This window comes from Ranitomeya imitator, chromosome 2, assembly GCF_032444005.1.
Source record: "Ranitomeya imitator isolate aRanImi1 chromosome 2, aRanImi1.pri, whole genome shotgun sequence".
Classification (NCBI taxonomy): Eukaryota; Metazoa; Chordata; class Amphibia; order Anura; family Dendrobatidae; genus Ranitomeya; species Ranitomeya imitator.
This window is the reverse complement of record NC_091283.1, coordinates 333356066-333373922: the sequence shown is the minus strand read 5'-3', so window position 1 is coordinate 333373922 and position 17857 is coordinate 333356066. Positions and strand designations below refer to the sequence as shown.

The window sequence follows — 17857 nt, the reverse complement described above, 5'->3', positions numbered from 1 at the left end:
ATCTCCGTCTATCGCCTTACACGTGCCCTCCGTTCTACAAATGACCTAAGACTAACATCCCCTGTAATCCGAACATCGCACCTCCATCTCCAAGACTTCTCTCGTGCTGCGCCAGCTCTCTGGAATGCACTTCCCCAGACGATCAGACTGATACCTAGCCCCAACCTATTCAAGCACGCTTTAAAAACCCATCTCTTCAAACAAGCCTACCACAGCAATTGCTCAGTAAAGTAACTTTGTCCTGTTCCCTCCTTCCAAATATTATCTGCATGTGAATCTGCACCCTACTATTCATCTGTCTCCACACCCTCCATACACATGATAACTGCACTTGATACTTGACTATTGCACTTAAACACACGGGCTGATGACCGGAGGATCATGCAGCTTTATATGAAAATCCCTATTTATTATAATTGCCAGACCTGAAATAACAAGCACTTTTCACCTATTGTGTCCCCCCCATTTCCTTGTAGATTGTAAGCTTGCGAGCAGGGACCTCACTCCTAATGTCACTGTTTAAATTGTCTTAACTTGTATTGAATTTATTGTCTGTACATGTCCCTGCTTAATTGTAAAGTGCTGCGGAATATGTTGGCGCTATATAAATAAAAATTATTATTATTATTATTATTATTATTAAAATTTAAGAGGGGACTGGATGCCTTTCTTGTATAAAGTTACAGGGTATATACACTAGATACCTTGATAGGGCGTTGATCCAGGGAACTAGTCTGATTGCCGTATGTGGAGTCGGGAAGGAATTTTTCCCCAATGTGGAGCTTACTGTTTGCCACATGGGTTTTTTTGCCTTCCTCTGGATCAACATGTTAGGGCATGTTAGGTTAGGCTATGGGTTGGACTAGATGGACTTAAAGTCTTCCTTCAACCTTTAAAACTATGTTACTATGTAAAGTGAGAGGACCCCTTAAATACTATGTTACTATGTTAGGGTGAGGTGTAATATCCTCTCCACCATCTTGTCTCTGTCCATATCCATCTTTGATGGGTAATTCTGAAAAATGATTTTATATGAAAGATCTTCACTGAGGGGATTCGATATTGTAGAGACCCGAATGAGAAGATGAGCCGATGTAACATCATAAAAATCCTGTGTAATAATACAATTACTGGAGATAATAAAGGAAACATATGAGGAGATTTATTATTTTGCAATATTCAGTGTAAAATAAAGACAGGCTGAATCAAGGAATGTGGAAATATCTGAAAAAAAAGGATGAACGTCATAAAAATTACATATCCAGGCTGACTTGAGTTTGGAAGCGTTTCACTACGACTCAATTAAGGACTATAGGTCACATCTGAAAATCATAATAGGTAAAATGGATCTAATATGAGAACATTGTCAAGTTTAACTTTAAATCTCCTGGTATGTGGTGGTCAATGTTAATGTCAGTTTGTCACCTTTAACTCTACCTCCCAAACAACATTTTTCATACATATCAGGAACAACTCTGTCATGAGTCCAAGCAGTAACTGCAAATTATTAGTAGATACAATTTATCTTTCCAGATGACATCCTTAGGTACGACAGCTGGACTTAAGGAAGAAGATTTATGCCGACTTTTAAAGTCCCGAGACAAATATATCACAAAATAGGTTTGATGCTTCCTGTAGCAAATCAAGACCCAACATTTTTACAAATTTACTGTTTGGGAGATGAACAGATACAAGCTGATCGACGTTGTGAAGTTATACCTGAGACATAAAGACATTGTTTTGAATTTGCAAAGATTTTTCCATCAACACAATCAGTTAATAAACCTTTATAAAAAAGCCTTATAAATAATGCCAAGTGCGGAATATCAGGGTGTATTAAGAGCAGACAAGACACCGGTTGGTGGTGCAAAAGGAGATTTACTTCCCACAGTGTTAATGAAGTAGCTATTGTAATGGTTGGACAGGACTTTCTAAGCCGAGATATAATTATTCAGTGACGGAGAGAACATCTTCAGTGTATTACAGAAACACATAGATCATATGATGCTCTGCAATATCCTATAATATTGTGGAATGGCCAAGATGGCGATCACTATAATCAAATAGACTGATCCCAACACTCCGAGGCGACCAATAAACCAAGCAATAAAAATATATCAGCTATGGACGTCTACACCTACCAAATAATGATCAGACAACAATGGAGGCAACTTTCTCATCAATGTATAGTAGATCTGTATGCCAAGGGGGAAAGCGAGCGTCTTCTGTACATACGACTGAAGCAAGAAATATTTAGAGTGGATGAATACATTAATTTAAGAAATGCTATAGCCAATTAGGGCATCGTGGTGGACATTGGAGGAATGGCTATTTTACTGGCTACATATAGAGGAAGTCCCAAATATGTGCACAAGTAAGCTCAGGACGCCATGACACATGTTCGCATATACGGCCATCCAGATTTGTTTAGTACTGTTAGGGCTCATACATGCGAGAAACTCGGGATGAGTCTCACATGTCAATACTCGGCACTCAGGAGCAGAACGTGCGGCTGCATGTATTGCTATGCGGCTGCACGCTCCAATCTGAGTGCCAGGTATTAACTCATCCGAGTTTCTCGCATGTGAGTATGAGCCCTTACCTGTAACTTGGCCTGAGATAAGTGAAGAGCTTCTGAATGGTCAGTGTCCCTCTTATCAACATGATTTAAATGGAACCTGTCAGCAGGATTGTGCACAGTAACCTACAGACAGTGTCAGGTCAGCACCATTATACTGATTACATTGATACCTTGGTTGATGAAATCCATTTTGTGGTTGTTGTTTAGTCTTTATTTACAATTTTCAGTTAATGAGATTCTCGTGCTCCGGGGCGGCCTGTGAGCGGGTCTTTATGTGGTGCTCTGATTACATATTCATACTAATGGCATTTATAGTTTTCAAAACATATTACATTCAGTATGTAATATATGGGGCAGGTCAGTGAGGGATCAGTGACCTGTCAGAAGCCATCAGTATGAATATCTAAACAAAGCACCACAAGGATAGAATAAGTTTTGGATCAGGACTGTACGGCTGGTAAAAATGACAGGTACCAGAGAGGAAACAGACAAGATATGGTCAGGAACACAGGACAGACTCGGGTACTGGATCCCACAGGTGCAGGTTCAGACTGCACTGGTGAGGGTAGCGGTATAGGTGCGTACAAGACAGATCAGGTGGTTCTGGTAGATGCAGGATGGGCTCAGGAGCAGGTTACAAGGATGCCCATGATCAGGTTCCAACAAGGCAAGCATGATGGATAGGATCAGGGAGCACAGATACAGGTATCTTACAACTAAGTAGCAGAAAACACACTCATTACTAAATTTGCTAAGGTACATCCCAATAATGGACGGTGCCTTAAATATCAACGTGAAGGAAAGGCTTGTGGAACACGAAGGGATAAGGGAAAGGAAACCAAACACTAGGGAAGGGGGAAGTGGAGACCCCTAGACAGATCTTACTTCACCCTGTCTGCCGTATCTTACCTACATAGGTTCCGCACCTATCGACGAGCAGAATACATAATCCCTGCCTGACCCTGGGGATAAGACCTGCAGCGGGAAGGTCAGGATGAGCACTAGTCAATCCCCACTATCGCTAAAGACAGCTAGGATACACAAAACAAGGGGAAACCTAGCTTGAGTAGACTCAGAAAGACTGTCATCCTACAAACTCCAAAGAGGATGCTAGCTGACTGCTGCAGCTCCAAGCCTCAACAGGGAAGTGCAAATAGAAAATATCACCGACATTTGCCAGCAGCAAGTATATAAACACTCAGGTCCAGGCGTGGCCATAAGCTCCGGGGAGGTGGCCACTTGCCTGCAAACTACTGAGATCTTCTGCAGACAGATGCAGTGCAACGGTCTGCAGCCTCTGACACATCCGTCTCCCGGCTATTGGCTGAGGGTGTTTGCAGACGTGCAGGTGCTGCCCCTGTGATAGGCCGGAGCGCGCGCCCACAGCACACTGCCAGGAGACCTGTGTCACACAACCGACTAGACGTCATCTCAGCGTCCATCCTGACAATGGACAAGTTTATTTCACTGCGAACAATGCAGAGGAAAGAGCGGCTCCACCACCTAACAATAGCAATATAAATGGAGGTGCACTACTCAGTCAGCACTAGGATTACCCCTGAATCCAGTGCTCTGGAAACTCCAGTCTGTAACATCACTAAAATCTTTCAAAGATCTGGGGGGATCCAATCACTTAATGGGGGGATTATTCTACTTTTTGCAATGTTACCTGTTCTTAATGGAGCAACTCCAGCAGACGAGCTGAATGGCTGTTCTGTGAAGACAGGACCTGTGATGAGGTCACAGGAGGGGAGGAGTCAGGGGTCACATGATCTGGGGCCTCTGTGTATAACTGTATATGCAGGACTCTGCTGTGCTGGTTGTAATGGTGCTGGGTGAGGGGAAGTTTATGTGGGGGGTCAGGAGGGGTTTACAGTGTGGATGTAGCAGAGCTGCGTGTGTATGAGGTGTATAGAGTAGACCGTATATAACACGTGATCATCATGACGTTTCGGTGTAATGACTTTTCTCAGACACTCGCTGGACGGGGGCGCTGTGGGCAGGAATATCTTATAGGACGCTGCACAATTTATAAAGCATTTTCTGGAGAATGAGGTGACCCCCAGAATGTGGCTGGAGATCTCGCTTCCGCGGCTCCGGAGGGAAGAATCACTGTTTGGTTTTTCGATTGTAGATTTGTGTGGAATAATGTGCAGCTGCCAGAACAGCGACCCCTCCACCCCCAAAGTGACCCCATTTCAGATCGACAGTCCTCAGGGAATCCATCTGGGGTGGGGGGCGTTTTTTTCCCACCATTGCATCATAGATCTTTATATTTTTGTGTCATGGAAAAATTATTTTTTCCACTAAAATGTTTTAGGTCCAAACTTTTCAATTTCACAGAGTAAAATGGAGCCACAATTTATACAGAAATTTCTCCCCAATTCTGAGGCCAGAAATGACTGCACACGGCCGGGCTCCAATGGGGAGAGTCACTGTTTTGCTTTTGGAGCAGTAATTTGGCAGTCACCACTTGTGGGGGTTAATTACAAAGCCCCCGAGGTGTGTGAAGCCACATAACCCCCTAAAGTGACCCCATTTCAGACACTGTACCCACCAGGGAAGTCATCTCCGGGTGTAATGGGCATTTTGTTCCCACAGCTGTCACTGATTTCTTTATCACTTGGTTGTGAAGATAATATTACATTTGTTCTAAGGCGCAGCGAGGGGTTCAGCTCAGGGGGAAACATCTGAGTGGGCTCCTAACCAGGTGTCACAGTGGTACTCACCTGCCCTCTCAGCGCCTCCCTACTCACTATGGTCACCGCACGGCTTCTCAGCATGTTGCTTCCATTTGGCCTTAGGGGAGGATTGGCCAGTCTCTACAGGAATATAACCCTGCTGTGTCCTTCAGAGATTAGGTTCTCCAGCCTATTCCGTGCCGGCAGGTCCTATATTAGGCAGCTCCACCCACCGCTCTGCTGAATGTTGGTTCCTAGGCAGTTCATTCTGCAAGTGTCCAGTTTGTGTTGCCTGTTGTACCTCACATTTGTGTCTCTGACTCTTCCATCAGCTGCTCCAGTCTTGGTGACTGCCCTGGAGTAGTATCTGGTGTCTACCGGCTGTCCAGCCTGTCCTCTCCACTAGTGGCTCTAGTGAAGACCTGGTGGACAGCTAGTTATGCCCCTCTAGGGTAACCCCGGCCTGTGGGGCAGTGGGTCCACATCTACCAGTGTTACACCTAGTAACTTCACACCTCCCAACTTTTGAAGAACAGAAAGAGGCACAGATCATGCGGCCCACATAGCGGCAAATTTGGGCCACCCCCCCAATCCATGCCCATTTATCACTTCCTTCTCCCCCGGCAGGAGGAGTTGTCAGAGGGGCTCTGGTAGTGAGGGAAATTCAGCAGACGCCTGAGACTGCAGGGTGTAGACCCAAATTCCGGACTGTCTGCTGTATCCGGGACAGTTGGGATTAGAGAGGAGCAGGTGGATTCAGGGGTCTCTGGTCCAGCACGTGGGACCTGGGGATTATTTTTTGTTCCTTCATTCACAGTCGGAGCCTCCAGAACTTTCTCATCTTTATGTAGCGTCAGTTTACGACATCCGGCTGTTTTGTGTCTGGACGGCCGTGTTCACACGATGCAGAAATACTGCGTTTTGTTTTCTGCAGAATCCACACCAAACTCCACAGTAACAATCTTCTCCCCCTTATTTGATGCGTTTTTGGTGCAGTTTTTTACATGCGTTTTTATCAGGCTCCACATAGAAGACAAGGAAAAAAGCCCCAAAACCGCACAGATCAGCGGCGTCCTTGGGGCACAGCGAGCGCCTTCTATGTTATAGTAGTTTTTATTAAGGATTTTTTTACATAAATTTGGTAAAGAAAAAGGAGATGGATTATAAATACACAGTAATATAAACACAGACAAGAATCAAATAACAGCAAAAAAGAGAAATATAAGGGATGAAAGATAGAGGCAAAATACAGGGTGGAAAGGGTTAAGGATGAGAAGGGGAAGGGAAATATGGTTTATTAAGGAAAATTGGGAAAAGGGAAAAATGAAAGAGAAGGACAATGAAAAAGATTGGTCTGTACAAGATAGGCAGGGGAAGGGGTTACTTTACATATATAATACCTTATATATAAAACATTGAGACCGGAGAAAAGGAATGGGAAAGGCAAGGAAAGAAAAGGGGAAGGAAGAACAGCTGTAAACAGGCAGAGGGACGACATATAGAGAAATACTGACTGTTACATAATGTGAGATACTGAGTGCTGGATCCTAATAGCCGCGCAGTTCTCATGGAATCTCATCCACTTTGCTTGAACAGTTAAACAGCAGAATTTTTGTGAAAAAAAAGCAGCAGAAAATCCGCAGCATTCACTCTACATGTGAACATGATCTAAATTTCACATCAGAGTGGACGTGATTCCATGAAATCTCCGCTCTGTGGTCTGAAGACGCTGCTGAACTCTGGGGTCTGATGCATTTTTTCTCTATAACCTTCTTCTGAAAAAAACGTAAGAAGAAAAAAAAAAAACTTATGAAGAGAAAAAAAACGCAGTTACATTTTTAAGCGCAAAATCAAAACTTTTCTGCACTATTAATAAAGTGTTAAACAAGGCTTCATATCTGCCTCAAAAACGCATCAAATATGGGGGGGGAAATGTGGTGCGGACACATGCAGAAAAAAAGCAGAAGAAAGAACTCGGCATTTACGCTATGTGTGAACACGGCCTCAGCATTACAGTTTTATTACAGCATTTTATGGGTTTAACAGAGAAAAATATCAATTAAGCCTTTTTTCCCCCCATAATTTACGGATTCCTGTAAATAATCTGATCGCTGTGTTGTGCCGGTCGTTACGACTATATTGACACAAATATGTCCGGGTTATTTACTGATTTGTGATGCTTATTAATTAAAAAAAAGCATTAAAATGACATTATTTTTTCATTATCAAGTGGATTTCATTATTATTTTTTAGTAATTTTATAAGATGAAAAATCTCTTATTCTCCTCTAGGACACAGAAACATCCATTGTACACAGCAGTGTATTTCTATCAGTATAATCTGCCTGTAGTTAGAGCCTAGAATATAGATCGAGTACACAGAATTCTACCAGAGCTTGTGGCTCAGCAGCTGGAAGTACCTGCCAGTAATGTTGAGGCCACGGGTTCAAGATCTGGGAGTCTAACGGAAAAAAAAAAACATTTTTGTAATTGCTTATTATTTTTAATACTTTTATAGGAACAAAAAATATATTCTTCACCTCAGTATACAGGCACCATAAAAATACATTGTTATACAGTTGTGCTCAAAAGTTTACATACCCTGGCAGAATTTTTGCTTTCTTGGCCTTTTTCAGAGAATATGAATGATAACACCGAAGCTTTTTCTCCACTCGTGGTTAGTGGAAGCCATTTATTGTCAAACTATTGTGTTTTGTCTTTTTAAATCATAATGACAACCCAAAACATCCAAATGACACTGATCAAAAGTTCACATACCCTGGGGATTTTGGCCTGATAACATGCACAGAAGTTGACACAAATGGGTTTGAATGGCTACTAATGGTAACATCCTCACCTGCGACCTGTGACAAATGTCTGGAAAATTGTTCGGGATGCAAAGAAATATACACAAGTAGTGGCAGACACAAGTGATGCCATCTGCATGATAAAGGTAGATATTACTATAATAAGAGTATGGATGCATTTACGGGCACATGATAGATTAATGAATAAAAACTAAAACGAATTAGGGTAGTGGACAACTTCTTTAATATTTGGTACAGAAACCTTTGCTTGAAATTAAAGAGGTCAGACATTTCCTGTAGTCCTTGACCAAGTTTGCACACACTGCAGCAGGGATTTTGACCCATTCCTCCATACAGATCTGCTCTAAATCTTTCAGGTTTCGGGGCTTTTGCTGTGTAACATTGATATTCAGTAGTGATGAGCAAATATACTTGTCACTCGAGATTTGGCACGCTCGGGTGTCCTCCGAGTATTTTTTAGTGCTCAGAGTTTTAGTTTTTAGCGCCGCAGCTGAATGATTTACATCTGTTAGCCAGCTTGATTACGTGTGGGGATTCCCTAGCAACCAGGCAACCCCCACATGCACTTATGCTGGCTAACAGATGTAAATCATTCAGCTGCGGCGCTAAAACTAAATCTCCGAGCACTAAAAAATACTCGGACACCCGAGCGTGCTCGGGAAATCTCGAGAAACGAGTATATTCGCTCAGCACTAATATTCAGCTCTCTCCAAAGATTTTCTATTGGTTTCAGGTCTGGAGACTGGCAAGGCCACTCCAGGACCTTGAAATGCTTCTTACGGAGCCACTCCTTAGCTGCTCTTGCTGTGTGTTTTGGGTCATCGCCATGCTGGAAAACCCAGCCACGACCCATCTTCAATGCTCCTACTGAAAGAAAGAAGTTGTTGGTCAAAATCTCGCAATCCATGACCTATCCATCCTCCCTTCAATATAGTGAAGTTGTCCTGTCTGCTCTGCAGAAAAGCACCCCCAAAGTATGATGTTTCCCCCACCATGCTTCATGGTTGGAACAGTGTTCTTGGAGTTGCACTCATCCTTCTTCTTCCTCCAAAAATGGCGAGAGGAGTTGACAGCAAACAGTTCTATTTTTGTCTCATCTTACCAAATGACCTTCTCCATTGCCTCCTCTAGATCATCCAGATGGCCATTGGTGAACCTCAACAGGATGACTCCCAGCAATTGGCTGGAAGCCATTTTACAGGTGTAGTAATTATACTAACTAGCTCTGAACAACGAGCTGAGGGCATTTAGTATATGCTTGCTCTGCCCCTTTAAGAATGGGAGAGTGTGTGCACGTGCGTACTAGGTGTGCCACTGGGTGTTGCAGCTCTCACACAACCAGGAAGCAGGAGAATGCAGATGATTGCTCCAAGGATCCGGGGCAGTGAATAAGCCGCAGGACTGTGCGTGCCCTGAAAGATTTTAATTCATGACGGCATAATGTGTTTTAGCACTACTACCAGTGTCAAGGTAAAAATATATGTCTTTATACTCTTTTGTACTTTTATATATTCTTATGCTGTGAAACAATAAGCTTTTCCCTTTATGTTTACTAATGCAAATTTGACTGTATTTAAGATGGCTGCCAGTATTCACCTTTGCTGCAGATTCACTTTGCTGAAGAAACAAGTTTCACATTCCAGAAGCCAAGGATCATTTCTCTGTAAACCGAAACTTAGCATTATGCCCTAGTTTTCGTTCTTGCCAAGAATCTACTTTCGTTTCTGAAGTTAAAGTATCGTCCCTGGAGAAATGGAAACTTAAAGTGACGTGGATGAAGGAGGATCTATCATATAATGTCAAGCCAACCAGAGGAACTGAATACTAGATAAATTCCCTAAACCCCGCCTAACCCTGCCCTCTGCACACCTTCCCCCAATGGACTATATAATGTTATGTATATGAAATAAACAGTTCAGTTGCTGAGACGTTACTACACTTTGTAGACATACGGGCAGGCGCTGAGTTTGAACCAGATTTTGTCTGACTCATTCTTCGCTCTGGTACCACTGCCTTTATCTTGATTTGGAATGACTGGTGAAGGAAGGGTATTGTCGTGACGACCCCGACAATTTGGCGCCCAACGTGGGGCGTGGCCCGCGATCCGAGACCCCCTGGACCCATACCTGGACGTCCGTGGACGACACCCGTAGTGGCTGACCTCGAGGACTGATCACCCTCCAAACACGGTAAGTGGAGATCATACATTCTGTATGTGTCACACTTGCTAGTGTTTCAGCCGTTATTGGTTAGTCTGTGTTCTCCTTGGGTCTGGGGAGTGACCGGTCGAGTGGTGAGACCGAGCGTGATCTCGTGCCACGCTTCGAACCAGCAACTGAGAGACGTCGCACTCTGCACGTCCTCGTGTACACCACACCTCCTCCACCGGTCATTGTACTCCATTCAACCACCCTACCCGTGACTGTTGCCTAGTAGTGATAGTGAAAGATTGAGAAGTTTGTGGATTGGGATAGGAGACGTAGCCTCTGTGATATTGCACGCACATACATCGGTAATTAAGACGTCCCAAGAGGGGGACCACCAGAAACACTTGCACACACTTGCACATATCGGTAATTAAGACGTCCCAAGAGGGGGACCACCAGAAACACTTGCACACACTTGCACATATCGGTAATTAAGACGTCCCAAGAGGGGGACCACCAGAAACACAGTGGAGGGGTCTCACTAGGAGACAGCCTCCCAACGTTTAGAATATCGTGACAGGGCAGACTGTAATCATTGGTGTTCAGGTTAGGGAAAATATTGAGCGCGAGGCTCTTTATTCATAACACGTGGAGCGCGAGGCTCCGTGTTAGGACACAAGTGTTGCTGTCGCTGTCAGCGGCCTGCTGCAGAAGGGCGTAGTATTCTGTGAGTCATGTTACGTCTCTTAAAGAAGAAGTCCGTGCCCCACAGGTTAGATGAGGATGCTGTGGAGGTCAAGACAATAGTAGAGTCACGGGAGGGGAAGAAGGCAGTCAAGAATGTTGAGAGATTGTACAAGCATGTAGGACTGCCCTCATCAGGGAGATTGCAGCCGTCTACATGGCACAATCTCATAGAGAACAAAAAGGGCATGTTGAAAGATAAAGGATTGTTAGAACAAGCACAAGCTCATCTGCGAGTTGCACGAGCTTTAAAGAACGAGGGATGGAAAGAGGTTGATGGAGAGGGAGGCTCAGAAGATGCAGAGCCCATGTTTGGTTATAAAATGCCTCCGAATTGTAATCTTGCAGATTGTAAAATGGCCGCCGCGCCACCACTGATGAATACGCAGTTCCAGCCACCGCCCTATAATGGCGGCGGCACGATATCTCCAGAGCCATGGGTGTGTCCTGTTTGTGGTGTGCAGAATCCGTCTTGGGTGACAACCTGTCGTGTGTGCGGGGCGGGCCGTCCTTGGGGCTCCGCCCAGGTCCCGGATGGAAGTGGGGCATGCCACACTTCCTCCGACGGCCATCTTGGTGCACCCAGAATTTCTCCCCAGCCGTCATATCCGCTGGTGACATCTTCCGGCGAGTACTATCAAGGACCACCCCCTCTTGAAAAACTTCCAGCACCGGCCGATACTTTATCCACATCCATTGTTCCTGTTTCCACCTCGGCCACTGGGCCTAGTCTTCCGGTGCAACCCACTGTGATATTTGTAAACACACCTGGGCAGGGCCCATTCTCCCTCGATGCCCTAACTGGTAGTGAGGCTTTCCAGTCCGCAATTCGTATGAGACGCCGGGCTGTCGAGGGTGATGAAGATCCGGTAGATCCGGACAATCAGGCCGCTATAATTCCTCCTACCCCGCCACCGCTGTTGGGTCCATTTGAATCTCCCCGGCCCGAAAAAGGCCCGCGACCAACCCCTCTCAACAAGTCCCTTAAGTTACCACAAGCCCCAGAGATCTGGTTTCCCTGTCATTCACGTTATTATGTCACACCTCAGGGCTCCCAGGTTCTTTTCTCGGTGGGGTATGGGGACATAATCACCCACCAGGTGGGAGCCATAGTGAACCCAGCCAACTCTTCCCTGTCACATAGAGGTGGTTTGGCCCAACAGATAGCTAACAAGGGAGGCCCAGTCATAACTCAAGAGTGTCAGGCCTACCTTACCACTCACGGCTCCTTGCAGTCAGGAGACGCTATGGCTACCCGAGGGGGGAATTTACCCTGTGATATAGTGTTACACACTGCAGGTCCCATATATGATTACAAGACACCCGAGCACTGTCGTACAATATTGCAGACTGCCTTGCGTACAGTGCTCACCTTTGCAGAACAGCTAGATAAAAACACACTTCCTCGTAGAACCTTGGCTATCCCGTTGATATCTTCAGGACTGTTTGGATACCCACTGGGTCCCTGTATGAAGGAACACGTTGAGGTTATCAAAGATTGCCTACAATCAACCTCAAACCTTGATTTGCAGGAAGTCAGGATTGTCTGTTATCATGAGTCTGGGATAGATGGCATCATGCCTTTGGTAGCTGAATACATGGTACCGCTAATGCACACAGGTATAAAGCCTATGGATGAGACAACACCCACCGCGCCCCCAACTGCCCCGAAAGATGAGGTAGTGACGCGTGACGGAGAAGAAGAAGGGCTGAAGCTGAAGTACAAACCCTTCACTCCGGTACAGATTGATGCTATTGTCAACAAGTTACCAGACCCGGATAAATTTCCCATGCAGTATGTGAGGAAGCTAGAACAGATTAGGAGCATCTACGGGGCTACATGGTCTGATCTATCAGGCATTACCTCAATTAAAGCTTCCGAATATTTTCTTCCCACCATCATGAAAGAATTAGATTCCACTAAGGCAGGACCCCTCAACAAGTTCAAGTCTGGAGAAGAGTTTATGGCACAACTCACAAAGTGGGCTCAGGACCGTCTCTCTGACGAAGCAGGATCAATACAGGACATACAACAAGAACCTGGTGAAGCTGTGGAGAAATACAGTGCCAGGCTAACTATGCAGTTTGAAGACCTGGGTTACTCAGTTCATGTAAAGACACAAGCAGCCTTGTTGGTCCGTGCGTTCATTGAGGGTCTAGAAGATCCGCTGAAGGATAGGGTCATGAAGCTTCGTCCCGAATTATCCGATGGTCCTCTAAAACAGGCCCTCACTGTTGTGAAAAGTTATCAGAAAATGCTTCAAAGGGAAGAAAAAGAAGCAGAAAAAGAAGCAGAAAAAGAAGCACAGAAGGACAAAGGCAAGAAGAAATCAGCCATGTATATGGCAGAAGCCCCAGAAGTACCTGTTATGGTGTACCAGGCCCAGGATCGGTATGGACCACCACCTACGGGGCCAAGAGGGCCCCAAGGCCGAAACTACAGAGACAGACCATACCGTGATGACCAAGGGAGATCTCTGTGTTGGGAGTGTGGCAGTTTTTACCACATGAAAAGAGATTGCCCCCACAAGGAGCATCATCAGAGACCTCCTCCTCCTCGCTCATGAAGTTCAGGCCAACCGGTGCCCACCTTCCCCGCAGCACGTACCTCTTCATCCTGCGGTACAGTTACCCTGGAAGTGGACAATCAACCTCTCAAGTTTCTAGTGGACACTGGGGCGGCCACCTCTGTTATCTCTTCATCTCAACTACCTTCTACTATCTCTCTGTCTTCAGATTTCCTTACCTGTATTGGAGTTGAAGGTCAACAAACCTCATCACCACTCACTGTTCCTGTTCCAGCTGGCCCTTTCTCTGGTGTCTTTACCAAGTTTCTGGTGTCTGAAACCTGTCCTGTCAATCTTCTGGGCGCTGACCTCCTTCAAAGGCTTCGTGCTACCATCACCTTCGGTGATCAAGGGATGGAACTGCAATTACAAGACCCTGCCTCACAACAGGGCACTGAAGACCGTTGTGTCCTGAAGGCTTTCCCTTTGATGATGATGACATTACAACCGACACCTACCCCGGATCTGCCTGACCTACCTGAAGCCTTGTGGTCAACTGGACCTGAAGACGTGGGTCTGCTCAAAGTGCCTCCGGTGAAAATCCACCTCAAGCCTGGGCACCCGTACCCCAGGTTACCTCAATATCCACTTAAGGCTGCTCAAGAACAAAGCCTTGGAGTTCAGATTACCTCCCTCTTACGTTCTGGAGTACTGATCAGGTGTGTTTCACCCTGCAACACACCCCTGTTTCCGGTGAAGAAGAAGACAGCCCCCGGGGACCCTCCAAGGTACAGACTTGTCCAGGACCTTAGAGCAGTCAATTCAGCTACCATATTGGAAACCCCTGTGGTCCCCAACCCAAACACTATGCTCTCCCAAGTGCCTGCTTCAGCAACACTCTTCACCGTCATTGATTTGGCCAACGCCTTCTTCAGTGTCCCCCTTCATGAAGACTCACAGTTCTTATTTGCCTTCACGTTTCAAGGATCTCAACTGACCTGGACTAGGACACCACAGGGCGCTCAGAATTCCCCTAACCAGTTCACTCAGGCTATGAAGATGATTTTGGACCCATGGATATTGGAGAATCTTCACGTCACGCTTCTCCAGTATGTTGATGACCTACTCCTCTGTGGAACTGAGGAAAATCTGTCTGCTGCTTCTGAGTCCCTGCTCCTCTTCCTTCACTCTGCCAACTGCAAAGTCTCAAAGGCCAAGGTCCAGTGGTGCAAAGAAAAAGTTGTCTTCCTCGGACACTGTATTTCTCAAGGCTCGAAACACCTCACCGAGGACAGAAAGCATGCCATCGAAGACATTCGTTATCCGAAAACTTACTCTGGTATGCAATCTTTCTTAGGACTCATTACCTATTGCAGACAGTGGATTCCGGATGCCTCAAGACTCATGCAACCCTTGTATGACTGCCTCAAGGTTGGAGGGCCAGATTGGTATCATGCTAAAAACCCGTACATCTATGCTCAGCAAAAGGACTGTTTTGAGGCTCTTAAGGAAGCTGTTGTAAGTGCTCCTGCTCTGGGTCTCCCTGACTACACTCAGCCGTTCCATCTCTTTGTTTCGGAGTCTGAAGGACACGCCTCCGGTGTGCTAGCTCAGAAACATGCTGAACGCTTCTGCCCTCTGGCTTACTACTCAGCCAGACTGGATCCTGTTGCCAGAACAGCTCCATCCTGCCTCAAGGCTGTACATGCAGCCCATGTTCTTCTGGACAAATCTGCTGACATAGTACTTGGTCATGACTTGATCATTCAAGCCGGACATGATCTCTCTGTTGTTCTCCAACAAACATCTCCCAAGCATCTGACGAGTCAAAGACATCTCAGACTTCAGTGCTCTCTACTTCTACCCTCCAACATCACCTTCAAAAAATGTACTATCATCAACCCGGCCACTTTGCTTCCACATTCTAGGGGGATGCCTGACTGGATGTATGAGGAATGGAGGTTACCTAGTGACCCACATGACTGTGTAAAAGCATTGGAACAAGAAATTTCTGCACCACAGAATGTGGTAACTCAAGAGCTTCCCAGTCCTGATTTGCAACTGTGGACTGATGGATCCCGATTTGCAGACTCTTATGGCAAGTTCCACACTGGATATGCTGTCACCACTGAAACAGAAGTCCTTCTGGCCGAAGCTTTACCACCTCACCTGTCAGCTCAAGAAGCCGAACTTGTGGCCCTACAACAAGCATGTTATCTAGCAGAAGGGAAAACGGCCAACGTCTACACCGACTCAAGATATGGCTACGGAATCTGTCACGATTTTGGATTCCTGTGGAAGTCCCGAGGGTTCATTACGGCTACAGGAACCCCTGTTAAACATGCACTGAGGATTAAAGCCCTGATGAAGGCATTGGAGCTACCTGTACAGATTGCGGTGATCAAGGTTAAAGCCCATGGGAAAGTTGACTTGAAGGAGACTAGAGGAAACCACTTAGCAGACCAAGCTGCCAAAGCTGCTGCCATGAAGAATGTCTCAGCAAAGTGGGAAGAGGAAGAAGCAACACCAGAAAAACTCTGCTGGAAAGACACCTCTACATCTGTGATGCCTGTACTTACCAGAGCACAAACAAAGGAACAAACCACCACGGAAGCTGCACAAGTTGAAGAAGAACAAGACTTTGAGAAGTCTGAAGCCAAGCCTGAAGCCCGGAGGAAGAAGAAAGAGCTGATAGAAGACATGGAGATGGAATACCCTGCTACCGGATCTGTCTGGAAGCCAGCCCGGCCACCTGAAGAAAGATTATGGGAAGAACAGAAGTTGATTTCCAAAGAAGAAAAACGACAGTGGGAAGCTGCAGGAGCCCTTCATGGAAATCCTAGGTTTGCCGGACAACACCTATTTCACAGACTCTACAAAGTAGATGGGAAACCCTGTCTACCCAAAAGGATGTACCCAGCCGTTGTAGCATGGGCTCATGGATCGACTCATCGAGGAAAGAACCAAGCTCTAGCTTGAATCAAGAAGCTTTATTGGGCCCCAGGAATCTCTACCACTGTTACAGCTTACTCAAGAGCCTGCCCAGTATGTGCCACCTGCAACCCAACGGCCACCGCTAAGGTGCCGCTTCAGCATCTTGCCAAACCAGACTATCCTTGGCAGAGGATCCAAGTTGATCATATTCAAATGCCCAAGTCAGGAAAGTATGAGTACGCCCTGGTGGCTGTGGATATGTTTTCTGGATGGCCTGAAGCCTACCCAGTGACCAACATGACTGCCAAGACTACAGCTAAGAAGCTCATCACTGAAATTTCGTGCAGATTTGGAATCCCTGAAGTCATTGAATCGGATCAGGGCCCAGCCTTCACTGCTAATGTCTACGAGGAACTGTGGCACATGTTAGGGACAGGTTTGGGCCTACACACCCCTTATCACCCCTCCAGTTCAGCCAAAGTTGAGAGAATGAACTCTACAATTAAGACCCAGTTGCTTAAAATGAGTCAGGACCATCCACTCCCATGGCCAGATTTGCTCCCCGTGGTCTTATACCATATCAGACACACCCCACAGGGAAAACACGGCTTGACTCCTTTTGAAATTCTTTTTGGTGCTCCGCCAAAGATAGGGGATATTAGGCCCCAAGAGTTGTCAGAGACAAATGATAAAGTTGTACAATTTGTGATTGCATTGTCTAAAGAACTGTCTAACACCCACCCTACAGTCTCTGCTTCTCTTCCAGAATCCACAGGTGACGTGGTCCATGACTTTATGCCAGGAGACCTGGTGTATGTGAAAAAGTTTGTGCGCAGAGATTGTCTTCAGCCAAGATTCGAAGGACCTCACACGGTGATCTTGGTTACCCCCACTGCTGTAAAACTTGAAGGAAAGAGCACTTGGATCCACGCTTCACACTGCAAAAGAGACCGAACCAGTGCTTAGTCACAGTGGTGGTTGAAGGGAGATGTTGCTGTTATTTTTGATTTTGAGCGTGGGGGCTATCCTTACCCCTACCTCTTCGGCCCCTATTGTAAACAAGAATACAGGTGCCACTATTCTCTGGGTAAATCTAACGGCCCCGGTAAATATCTGGAGATTTGATTTCTGTGATGTTGTCAAGTGCCCCGAGACTCAGCGGGTGGTAGAGGGAATTATCCAGTTTTATATGTGTGTTACCAGAGAAAACAATAATAATTGTCATTATTGGTCAGATGCTGCCTGGAATACGGGGGATGATTGGGGATATAGACCTAGCGAAGCCATATTCTCTAAGGATGGGATGGGTAGGAGTCTTCGTGGGAGAATGCATCTAACAGCCCTGTTACAACCACCTAGGGGCTGTACATGGGGTAGAAACTGTCACCCCCTCCTCTTAAATCTTGAAAGTCCCCAACCAGCTGACCTGCAGACGT

The 17857-nt window shown here is 45.9% G+C and overlaps 1 protein-coding gene across 1 annotated transcript in view; it reads right to left on the bottom strand.

The window, feature by feature from the left end:
* The window catches only part of LOC138663599 (oocyte zinc finger protein XlCOF22-like), a 112301-nt gene extending 107978 nt beyond the window's left edge, over window positions 1-4323 (bottom strand). The window contains exon 1 of the mRNA XM_069749861.1: window positions 4251-4323. The gene's annotated coding sequence lies outside the window, so the exon portion shown is untranslated. The remainder of the gene's footprint in view (window positions 1-4250) is intronic.
* Window positions 4324-17857: the final 13534 nt, after the last annotated feature.